Source organism: Muscardinus avellanarius, assembly GCF_963383645.1.
Source record: "Muscardinus avellanarius genome assembly, chromosome: 20".
NCBI lineage: Eukaryota > Metazoa > Chordata > Mammalia > Rodentia > Gliridae > Muscardinus > Muscardinus avellanarius.
Window position 1 is genome coordinate 865,860 of NC_137806.1, and position 13,013 is coordinate 878,872.

Below are 13,013 nucleotides of genomic sequence, written 5' to 3' on the forward strand. Positions count from 1 at the left end.
AGAGTTTCCCAAAGACTTAAACCACCCAGAGTTATAAATGTGTATCTATCTTAAAATTTCTTTTAAAATATTTACATTTAAACCAGGTGTGGTGGCATATGCTTGTAATCCCAGTATTTGGGATGCTGGAGGAGGATCACAGCCTCAATACCAGCCTCAGCAATTTAGCAAGATCCTGTTTAAAAAAACAAACAAACTGGGCTGGTGTATAGCTTGAAGGTAGAACACCCCTGAGTTCAATCCCAGCACGCACACACACACACACACACACACACACACACACACTCACACATTTCAACTGGGCATCATGGCATACGCTGTAATCTCTGTACTGTGTTAGCACATGATGGATGATTTCTCACCTTGGAAAGAATTCTAGTGCTAGCCTGAGACAAAGACAGTTTTTTCAGCAAAGTGGGGGATACAGGTTCTAGAGAACATGGGCCATCTCATGTGGGAGAAAGCAGTTTTGGGGGGTCTCTCAGTCTTTGTATAGGTAACAAACCTGCCAACTCTGGATCCCAGCAGTAGCTACATTACCTTGCTACAACTCTGTGAGCCTGCTACTAAGGAGAAAAATACTATCAGCCCTGGCACCCAGCTGGTTTCTGCTGAAGCCAGTCTGTAGATACTGATATGTGCTTTCTCCCTGAAATACACAGACACTAGAGCAAATATGAAATCCAATCGGAGCTAATCAAGTAGTTCCCATGTCTTACGCTAAATAAAGAAAATCCATGAATTGTCTGACAAAGAATTCAAAATACTGGCATTAAAGAAGCACAATGATAGGAGAGAACACAGACAACTAAACAAAAGTTAGGGGAACAATTCATTAGCAAAAGTAAAAGTTTGTGAATGAAATAGAAACAATAAAAATGACCAAATAGCAATGCTAGAATTGAAGACTAGGCTGTGAGAATGAGGGGTGGGGCTGAGCATTATGGCTTGGACCTAGAATGTCCCCAAAGGCTCATGTGTTGTAGGTATGGTCTCCACTGCAGCACATTCAGAGGTAGGGATCTAGGAAAGTAACTAGAGCATGAGGGCTCGGACCTCAGTGGATCGATCCACTGATACCTGAATGGACTGCTGGGAGGGGTGGAGCTGCAGGCGGTGGGCGTGGCCAGGGGAAGCAGCTCACTGGGGATGTGCCCTGGAAGGGTATTTGTTGTCTAAGATCTCTCCCCCCACCCTTCCTGGCCACCAGGAAATGAGCATCTTTTTTGCACAATTCCCTTCTTCAATGATGTTCTGCATTGCCCCAGCCCAAAGCAATGAGGCCAGCTACCCATGAACTAGAATCCCTGAAACCATGAGTCAGATAAATCTTTCCTCCTCCAAGTTGTGTTGCAGGGATCTGTCAGTAACAAAATCTGACTAACATTGAATTTCATGTTATTCTGGACTAGACTTATAGTATCTAAAATTATGACACTTTCAAAACCTGAAAGTGAACCAAAGGTCATAGGATCTGCCAGAGATGCCATCAGGAGCAGGGAAAGGGTCGCAGAAAGCGCCTGTGCAGCTGGGTTTTATGGTGCACGCCAGCAGCCCCAACACTTGGGAGGGTGAGACAGGAGGATTGCAGGTTTAAGGACAGCTTCAGCAATGTACTGAGGATCTAAGCAACCTAATAAGACCCTGTTTCAAAACAAAAAATAAGAAGAGCTGGGGGTGTAGCTTGAAGGTAGAATGTGCCTGAATTTAATCCCCAGTACCAAAAATAAATAAATAAACAAGCAAACATAATAATTTTAAAAAGCACTAGAGATATAGCTCTGAGGTCAAATGCCTTGGGTTCAATCCCCAGTATAAGGAAGGAAGGAACGAAGGAAGGAAGGAAGGAAGGAAGGAAGGAAGGAAGGAAGGAATTGTGTTGAGTCAGTGGTTAGAGAAAAATTATGCTGTGTTCTGATAGCTCATCTAATAAGTCATTCATGACATAGTTCTCATTCTTTTTCTTTCTCCTCCCTTCCTTCCTCCTTCCTCCCTTCCTCCCTTCCTCCCTCCTTCCTTCCTGCCTGCCTACCTTCCTGCCTTTCTTCCTTCCTTTGTAATGGAAACTGGAAGATTTGCCTCCTTTCAGTAATAGTGTGTACTAAGACACAGTGGCTTGTGATAGAATTTGAGCGCACAAAGATGTCACATGATGACTCCCTTGTACCACATTCATAGTTCTGACGACTAACTGGACATTTGAAGTCCCCTCCATGCTGCCCTTTGGTTTCTACACTTCTCATCTATTTCTGAGATGCTGATTCCTCTTTGTTGCTTCGTCTCATGCCTTGGGCAGCGTCTCAGCCTCCCCGCTTCTGTATCCCAGGAAACTGGCCACACAGCCCAGAGGAAGGAAGATTTCCTTGCTCACGGTTCTTCTGGAGATCTTGGGGTTCAGTCTGCATGAGGCCAGGGGGTGGAGCTGGAGCTCTGGCTACAGCCGTGGCAAGCAGAAGAAGGAAGAGCATGTGGGCTCCGTTCCTCACACCATGGAGGCCAGAAGCAGAGAGAGCGAGCCAGGGGCTTGGAGAACCATATAGACTCCGAAGGCCATGGCCCAAGGACTCACCTCTGCAGCCACACACAACTGCCTAGATTACCTACCGATGAGATTACAGCACTCACGACTCAAACACACCATCTCCAAACACCAGTTTTTGAGCTCTTCAAAGGGTGATCTATATCTAACTATAAGAGCTGGCTTGAGGATCTCTAGGGCAGCAGGCAAGTATGATTGTAAACGTCAGTGCTGGCCAGACATGTGTAAGCATCTCAACACACATATCTTCTAAACATCTGTAAACTGTATGGAAAACTGACAAGATTATCCTTTCCTTTTAGCAAAGTTTACAATAACTTCTGATTTTATTCATAGAGACATACCTTGACTTGGGATATATCAGGTTTCTTTTTCACACCAGCACATGACACTATTGCACCATCACCCAAGTGAGTGCTGTTTTGTCATGCCCAGCACAATGCCAAGAATCGATACTCCTCCAGCAGGATTTTCTTTTCTTTTCTTTTTTTTTGTAAGAAGGGGGAGGTTACTTGAGATTGAATCCAGGGACATTCTGCCTCCCAAATATACCCATCCCTTTTTCTTTTTTATTTTGAAACAGGATCTCACTAAGTTTTAGAGGGCCTCACTAAGTTGCTGAGGCTGTACTTGAACATGCAATCCTCTTGTCTCAGCCTTCCAAGTATTGGGATGACAATTGCATGCCACTACATCCACATTCCAGCAAGATACTTTTATTCAGCAATAACTGAACAGTTATGAATGGTAAGTCTAGATATTAAGGATGTAATAACAAGATGAGAAAACTTTTTTTTTGGTACTAGGGATTGAACCCTGGAGTATTTCTACCTCCAGTCTACACTCCCAGCTCTATTTCTTATTCTTTACTTTGAAATAAAGTCTCACTAAGTTGTAGAGGGCCTCACCAAGTAACTGAGGTTGGCTGAGATGTAGCCAAGATGTCAAATACTCCTGCGTTCAAATCTCAGTAACTCTCTCTACACACACACACACACACACACACACACAAAGGTTGTTTATCATGTGATTCAAATCTGTATCCTAGTTAACTTTTTTATTGTTTGATCTATTTTCAAAGCCAAAGTTCCTTGAAGATGGTAATCTTTGCTGATTTTATTCACCATTGTATCTCCAGTGCTGGTATCTAGGAGGCATACACAGTGTTATATTGTTGAAGAAACAAATCAGTTACTGAGAAAGGAGAGCTAGACCCTCCCCCTACTCTGCTTTATTATTCGTTTCTGTTTGCACTTTTCGATATGTAAGTTATACATTTTGAAGCTATGGTGTTAGGTGTGTAGAAGCATACAGAATGTTCCTTTCCTGGTGAATTGATTCGCACTGTTTTACACTAATCACTCCTCGTGATTAGTGATGCAGTTTGCATTAAACGTTGTGTGTCTGATGCTAATGTCACCACAGCATTTTCTTTTTGGTTAGTACTGAGGTTGTATAACTTTTCCTATCTTTAACTTGTAAGGTTTCTGTATCTTGATGCTGTATTTATGTCTTTTTTAAAAGTGCATATGGCTATATTTTCCTATCTACTCTAGTTATCTTTTACCTAAAAAGTGTAGCAACTTTATATTTACCATATTGATATGCAATATTTAAAGTTATTTCTTATAATGGTTTGGAAATAAAATTTCTCCTAGCCCTCACAGAAACAAGGTAGCAGTGTTGGAAGTGGGGCTTGGCTGTAATCTCAGAAGTGATTTTATTGTGATGGGTTTATGTGGGTGGTGCCCTAGGCTGGAGGGGTGGGGCTGGGGAGGCGGGTCCCCAGGGCAGCCCTGGGGATTGAATATGGCTCCTCCTTTCCGCTGGCTTTCTCTTGCTTCTGCCCTCCAAGATGTGAAAGCAAAGCCTTGCACTCGACCTCTCTCCACCAGCTGCCACCATGCCCCGACACGAGGTTCCCCACCTTCCATGGACTGAACCCCAAATCTCCAAGGAAACCATGAATAAAATTTCCTTCCTTTCTCTAAGTGTTGTGGTCTTTTAGATTATATCAGTCAGAATGCTGACTAAGAAATTTCTCCCTTATTTTGCTAATCCTATGCTATAGCCCTTACAATATTTTTCCAACTGCATTTTTGTTTTCTTTTGATTAAATTTTCTCTCCACTGACTTAATAATTATCGATAGCTATTTTTACATCTTTCTCTAGACATTTTAATATGAATATTTAAAAAGTCGGCCAACATCTTTCCACTTTTCCTCGGAAATATAAGAACCTTGTAACATTCCTTTGATAATTTTCTTCCCAATTTTCATATCATGTGATTTTTATGGCTCAAATTAGACATTATTACCATTCATGCATTGTTCATTTGCCAGTAGATTTCAATTTATTCCTATATTTCAGCCCATCCATCTGGGATCATTTTTCTTTTGCCTGAAAAACACCCATTAAAATTTCTTTGAGTGAGAGTTGCTCTGTGGTATCCAACTCTATTCTGTTTACCTGAAAATGCTCTATTTATTCTTATTTGCAGAAGATCATTTCCCTGGGTAATGATTTCTCCAGCTGACTGTTTACTTTCCTTCTGTCAGACACTGTATCTTACTACCATCTCTGGATGCAGTGTGGCTGTGAGGAGGCTAACAGACAGCTCAGTTCCACTGGCTGGTAGAAAATGTGCTATTTCTCTCTGCCTATTTTCAACTTATTCTCTTATGTCAACATTCCACATTTACACTACAATAAGCATAGCACTACATCATTGATTAATATATAAGAATCTTGCTCTTTTATCTAGAGTGTGTAGAATCTTTATGTTTATTATTATAGTGATATACAGCATTTACATTTACTTTTCCTGAATATTTTATAAGTTCTATTCTATGGCCTTTTTAATATTTTTTCAACTACTTTTTGCCTTTTTTGACCAAGTTTTTCTCTTTACTACTTTAATGTGATATATATATATGATATACACATATAAATGCATATATAAACTATGTATAGTTTATATATCAAATAATAAATGAGAAATAAGGAATAAGCTGAAATTGTGGCACATGCCTGCAATCTCAGTACTTGGGGGGCTGAGAAAGGAGATCACAGGTTTGAGATCAGGCTCAGCAACTCCCTGTCTCAGATTAATCTCTGCTGGGGTCATTTATTGTGGAAGTTGGCACTTCTGTCGTCATCTCTTAACTTTTCTATTTTTTATTTCTTTGTCCTTTCATGTTTCCTTCTTGTGTTTCTCAATCTTTTCTAACTCGTGAGTTGGTTCTACACATGTACCCATTCTACTACTTAACACCATCTTTGTGTGTGTGTGTGTGGTACTGGGAGTGGAACCCAGAGGCTTTCTACCTCCAGGCTATACTCCCAGACCCATTTTATATTTTATTTGGAAACAGGGTCTCACTAAGTTGCTGAGAGCCTCACTAAGTAGCTGAGGCTGGCTTCGAACCTGTGCGATCCTCCTGTCTCAGCCTCCCAAGCGCGGAGATTACAAGCGTGCGCCACCATGCCCAGCTCTACTTAACACCATTTTTACTTAATTTAATTTAATTTTTGCTGGTGCTGGGAATTTTGCTGTACTGAGGGTGAAACGCAGGGGCATTCTAACCGCAAGCTACCCCCCCCCAGCCCTATTTTTTATTCTTTATTTGAAACAGGATCACACTGAGTTTCAAAGAGTCTCTCTAAGTAGCTGAGGCTGTCCAAGGACCAGGGTCCTCCTGTCTCAGCCTCTCAAATGCTGGGATGATAAATGTGTGCCACCACACTTGGCTCTGTCTCTCATATCTTATTGGCAAGAAAATACTCACATGTACATACCCACTAAGGTGACACTGGTAAATATAGTTTATTCTGAGTACTTATTTCATCTTATTAATTTTTAAATGAATGTTTATTGGCACATTATATGTAATAAAATTTATAGTGATATTCATATATGCACACACATCAGAATGCTTTCTCTTTGTATGTGTATATGTTTGTGTGTATGTGTTTGTATGGTAATAAAGACTGAACCCAGGGGCATTCTACCTCTGGACTACACCCCCAGCCCTATTTTACCTTTTTAATTGGCAACAGGATCTCACTAAGTTGCTGAGGTCTCTGTAAGTTGCTGAGGCTGACCTCCAACCTGAAATCCTTCTGTCTCAGCCTTCTAAGTAAGTACTAGGATTATAGTCATGTGCCACCATGCCTGGCTAACATCCTTTAACACACACACACACACACACACACACACACACACACACACACACTTGTATTGATGCATTGCGGTCTCACATCATAAGAGTTCATTGTGATAGGGACGTACATGAGGCACTTGGTAGGTTTCCCCCAGGATCCCCCGCTTCTTTTCCCCATCTATGCTATTGAGATAGGCATTGCTAATTTCAGATATGCATAGTCAGTGGAAGTGCTTCCTTCATTAACTCTCCCTCCCCCCAACTACCACCCTCCCCTAGGCCTCCTCCCTAGCTCCAGTGGAATTTCTCCTCCTTTATCTAGATTCCCTCTGGCATCCTGGTTAACCACTGGCTTCCACATGTAAGAGAAAAAAATGAGCCTTCACTTTTTGTGATTGGCTAATCTCACTTAACATTATTTAGTCCCATCCATTTTGTAATAATGACATAGTTTTGTTCTTCTTTGTTGTTGACTAGAATCCCATTGTGTGTCCATCCCAGAGTCTTGCAATCCATCATCTGCTGATGGACACCGAGCTAGGTCCATCATTCGGCTGTGGTGAAGTGTGCTGCTATGAATATTGATATAAACACTGACATGCACGTATCACTGTAATATTCCGACTTCCATCCCTTTGGATGGACACTCAGGAGCTGTATAGCTGGCTTGTATGGTGGCTCCACCCCGTTTTCTAAGGAATCCACACTGATCTCCATCAGCAGCACTAGCCTGCCATTTCACCAACAGTGTCTGCGTTCCTACTTCTCCACCTTCCTGCCAGCTGTCGGTGCACCATGATCTACATGACAGGGAGGTTCAGGGCGGCACGCTCACACGAGCACACGGCGTTCCCTGGCCGATTTGCCCCCTGACCCCTCCACTACTCTGCTGGTGTCACTTGTAAGCTTTAACAAAGTCTCCTTTCTTTCTAGCTTCCACATTCCGTAGAAAACGTGCAGCCCTCGATCTCTGCATCTGTCTGATCTCACCTAGCATGATGGTCCCCAGCTCTATCCACTTCCTTGCAAATAACACAACTGTGATTCTTACGGCTGAGTGAAATGCCGCTGTATACAGAGATCCAGCCTTCTTTACCCACACATCTGTTGATGGACACAGGCTGGTTCCAGAAGTCGGCCTTTGTGAATGAGCCGCAGCAAGCATGGATGTGCATGCATCCTTACAGCATTCTCACTTTCTGAACGATGCCAGGACTGGTACGGCTGGATCGTAGGATGTTCTTTTCCTAGTCTTTTAAGAACCCCCACACTGCTTTGAGTACTCATGGTTTTTTAAAAAAAATTCAAGAATTTTGTTACCAAAGGAAAAAAGGAAAATAGAAATAAGAAAACAGGCTGGGCATGATAACACACACCTATGATTTGAGTACTTTGGAGACTGAAATAGGATAATTTCAAGTTAAAATCCAGCCTCAGAAGCTTAGTGACACCCTCAGCAACTTAGAGAATCCTGTTTCAAGATAAAAATATGGCTGCAAATATGCCCGTAATCCCAGTACTTGGGAGGCTGAGACAGGAAGATCACTGGTTCAAGGACAGCCTCAGCAAGTAGTGAGACTCTCATCAACTTAGTGAGATTCTATTTCCAAATGAAAATAAAATAGGGCTAAGAGTATAGCTCAGAGGTAGAATGCCCTTGGGTTCAATCCCTAGTACTACAGAAAAAGAAAGAAGAAAGAAAGAAAGAAAGAAAGAAAGAAAGAAAGAAAGAAAGAAAGAAAGAAAGAGAGAATCTGAAGATAGCCTACCAAAGTGAATTGTGTGTGTGTGTGTGTGTGTGAGAGAGAGAGAGGGGGGGGGGAGAGGGAGACTCTCACTAAGTTGCTAAGAGCCTCACTAAGCTAAGTTCTGAGGCTGGCCTCAAACTGAAGATTCTCATGTCTCAACCTCCCAAGTACTGGGATTATAGGAATGCACTGCCATGCCTGGCTCTAAAGTTAATTTTAATTTATATTTCAGGTACAATTTTTATTCTAGTATTTTTTCCTGAATTAGAGAAAGAAAATCCTTTTATTGAACTTTCCCCAGACTTCTTACATAGCCCAATAAAACTGTGCTTTCTAAAATGTGAGATTTAGGCCAGGTGTATTGGGGCATGCTTGTAATCCGAGTACTTGGGAGGCTGAGACGGGAGGATCATGGTTTGTGGACAGCCTCAACTACTCAGTGAGGCCCTTTGCAACTCAGTGAGACCCTGTTTCAAAGTAAAGAATAAAAAATAGGGATGGGGGTGTAGCTCAGAGGTAGAATGCCCCTGGGTTCCATCCCCAGTACCAAAAACAAACAAACAAACAAACAAACAAATAAATAAATAAAGTAAATGGGAGATTTAGAAATAAAGAAAATATTTTATTTTAAAACAAAATTTCAAGCAGCATTTATTTATTAGGCAAGATATTCTGGTGTTTTCCCAACTCTGTTAGGCATCAGAATCAGGGTGGGGTCAGCTTCTCCCAAGTGTGTCCACTCCACTCGGTTTAATTAGAAGTAGAAATATATTTCTTGATGATAATCTTAATACCTTCTCAGAAGTAGGGCCGAACCTATTTCTTTTCTATTTCCTTCCTTCCTTCCTTTTTCCTTCTTCCTTCCCTGCCTCTCTCCTTTCCTTTCTTTTTTTGTGATATTGGGGATTATAACTAGGGGCATTCTACCTCTGAACTACATTCTATGCCTAATTTATGTTTTATTTTTAAACAGGGTTTTGCTAAATTGCTGAAATTGGCCTCAAACCTTCAATCCTCCAGCCTCAGCCTCCCAAGTGCTGGGATTACAGCCTTGTGCCACCAGGCCAGACTAAAACTATTCTTATTAGCTCAACTTCTTTAGTCTGGTAAAAATAAATAAATAAAAGAACATTATGAATTAAAATGTTTTTGTGGTCTAGTTATCAGTGATTGGACAAGAATTTCACCTTGGTGTTTTCATGGTGCTTTTAGTCCACATGTGATTCGGATACACGTCCATGCCTCCGTGGCTCTTAAGAAGCAAACAAGGCACAAGCTTCTCGTGTGGGGTGGAGGCTCTTGGTTTCTCTGTGCCCGGGGAGGCCCGTTAGCATGCACGCAGATATGTGTGCAGCGCAGTAAGGGCCTCAGCACGCAGACCTGAGGCTAAGGCTGAGCTCAGAGTGGAAGGGAGGGGCAGCAGTGGGGTTGTTTGTGACATGGGGCCTAAATAACGACCCCCACCCCTGGCAAGGATGCCTCACCCTGACTCCAGAGCTTGTGAACACTACCTTCTAGGGCAAAGAAGACTCTATAGGTAGATGGAGTGAAAGACCTTCTGAAGGGGACAGTGTCTTGGGTTATCTAGGTGGCCCTAAATACAATCACGAGTATCCTTGTAAGAAGTAGACTGAGATATCTGACACATTCGAGGATAAGGTGACCATGGAATGAGGGTAGAGAAGGTGGTGTGATGTGGCCACAAGCCAAGGAATGAGGAAAAGCTTGGGAGGATGGAAAACTGAGGAAGTGGATTGCGTGTTAGAGCCCACGGCGCCCATCTGACAGCGCTCTGATCTGGGCCCAGAGAAACCTACTCAGGACTTCGAGCCCCAAGAACTGTAAAAGTAATTACGTTGTGTTGTTTTCATCCACCAAGTTTGTTAATTTATTACCACAGAATGGAAAACTAACACAATTTTAACTTTTACTTTGCTCACTACTATGTTTGAGTTTTTATAACAAGCTCATATTTTATTAGAAGTCATAAGGATGAAAAGGGTCGTTTTATTTCTTTCTTTCTTTTGTTTTTTCTTTCTTTCCTTTTCTTTTCTTTTTTTCCCCCGTGGTACTGGGGGTGGAACCCAGGGGCATTTTTACCTCCGGGCTATACTCCCAGACCTATTTTATACTTTATTTGGAAACAGGGTCTCACTAAGTTGTTGAAAGCCTCACTAAGTACCCAGGGCTGGCTTCGAACCTGTGCGATCCTCCTGTCCCAGCCTCCCAAGCACTGGATTACAAGCGTGCGCCACCACACCCAGCAAAAAGGATCATTTTCTATCATTAAATGATGTTTTACATGGTGAATTTTTAGCAATGTATATAATATATGTGTTCAAAAATAGAATATTTACAGTCATGCACCGCAGGAAAGCTGGCCAGTGCAGGCATCAAAACAGTGGCGGTCCCTTAGGGTTAGGGTTAGGGTTATTAGAAGGTCCTGTACTTACTTCCAAAAATCCTTTGTTTTCTCAGAAAAAGAAGCGACCTGACTCCCCATGTATTCCTACACTTGGTCCAAACTGAACTGTATGCAGTACTGCACATGGCTGGGCTTGTTTACACAGTGAAGATTTGCTTACAGTTTGGTTCTTTGATGCTTCTTCTGAGGGGCTGGGTGAGGAATGGGAATCACTAACACAGGCTTGCTCCCACACTTCCCTATTCTGTAGTCATCTCAGTTTTCTAATTTTCTTAAAATTACTCCATCTTATTTCTGTAATTTCAAAATAAAATTTAGTTGGGTATGGTGGTTCATGTCTATAATCCCAACAGCATGGGAGTCTGAGGCAGGAGGTCACCACAACTTCACAGCCAGCCTGGGCAACTTAGCAGACTCTGCTTGAATAAAGATACAACAGGGATGGCTGTACTCAGAAGAGACCGTCATGCGTTCTGATGTTGTTCCTCGGTGCCAGGGATGGGACTCGGGCCTTGTACATACGAGGCAAGTCCTCTGCACTGGACTGCGTCCCAGACCAAACCGAGTGTCACTCAAGTATTTCCAGTCAATCATTTAATCGATTCTTGCAACAAACATTTGACCTTGAAAAACATTCAGGGCGATGCTCACTACATCGCAAATGTCTATTAAAACAGTCTCCTTCATTCTAGCCTGGCACTTGTGTGAGCCAACGGGGATGAACCTCTTCTCAGGAGAAAACAGAGGAAATTTAAAATTAGTAAGTTTTTGTTCTACTTTGAGGCATTTTTCTTGAGTCTTTTCAAACTAAAGCTATTATAAAAGGACAACACAGCAGCGTTTAGATTAACCACCATTGGACTTTGTTTAGGATATTTCCTTAATTATAATCAATTAAAGTTTTGCAGCTTACGGGATTTTGCTGTTGTTGTTACTGGAGGATGCTCTACTTGTGTTTCTTGTCTGATCATCTGTGTTTCTGGGACGTAGAGCTAAGAAATCTGGTGGCAATTGTTCTAGAAGGCCTGATTTTTTAAATTTTGCTTGTTTAGATTTTCTACACAAGCAATAATTCTCTTAAGGAATAGGTCCTGAAAAAAAAAGTCAAATCTCATCAGATATTGCCAAAATGGAAGAACCCAAATAAATCTTGTAGGGAAAGCATGAAACACAGTAACTATGCCCGGTGTTTACCACCTCCTGAAACATAGAAATGTCTGAGGAATATCAAAGTCGCAAGCCGAGGTTCTGGGTTTCCTCACGTTTCTTCTTGTTGAGAAATGGAGACAAAGCCCAGCTACAATCAGCACAGCAACAGCTCCGAGGAAACCATGGTAGTTTCAAGACAGAACAGTTTCACGTTTAGGACTCTTCACACATAATTCAGACTAAAAACCTTCAAACTTCAGAAACTCACTCAAACAGAATTCTAAACCTACTCTCATTTTGACCAACAAAATAAAAGCAGAAAAAATCTCTATGGTGTCAATATATGATTTCAATGGCAAGCTGACTCTGGTGTTCACATAGGATAAAGGAAAAAATAAAGAAAGAAGAAACTAATTACTGTGTAATAAAACTGGATACTCTGGGAATACACCCAATTGTACCCATATACTTGCAATAAGATATTCAAGAGCTGGAATGTAAGCCATGGAAGTGTATGGTCTTCTTTCTTCTTTCTCAAGAAGTAATTTAAAGCTGAGGCTCTCTCTTAGAGAGGAAAAGCAGGAACAAAGAAAATGGAAAAAAAAGCAGATGAGATAAAGAGAAAAAAAATCATCAAATGACAGGCACTTATATATGTCATTTATACGCCATCACATCAAATGTGAACATACCAAAATATTCTAATTATGAGACAAAAGAAAGCAGAACCCAATTATGTGCTGTTTATAACGGACTCACTAGAAATAGGAAGATGCTGATAGACTGAAAATAAAAGAATGGAAAAAAATTCCCTGTAATAAAAAAGCTGGCATGTCTATAATATCAAAGTAGGTTTTTTTTAAAAAAAGAAAAATCTATTGGAGGAAAAAGTAAAACATCCTATAATGACTAAATGGCTAATTGACCAAGAAGACAAAATCCGAAATGCTTATACAACTAACTTCAAAATACATGAAGGACAAACATT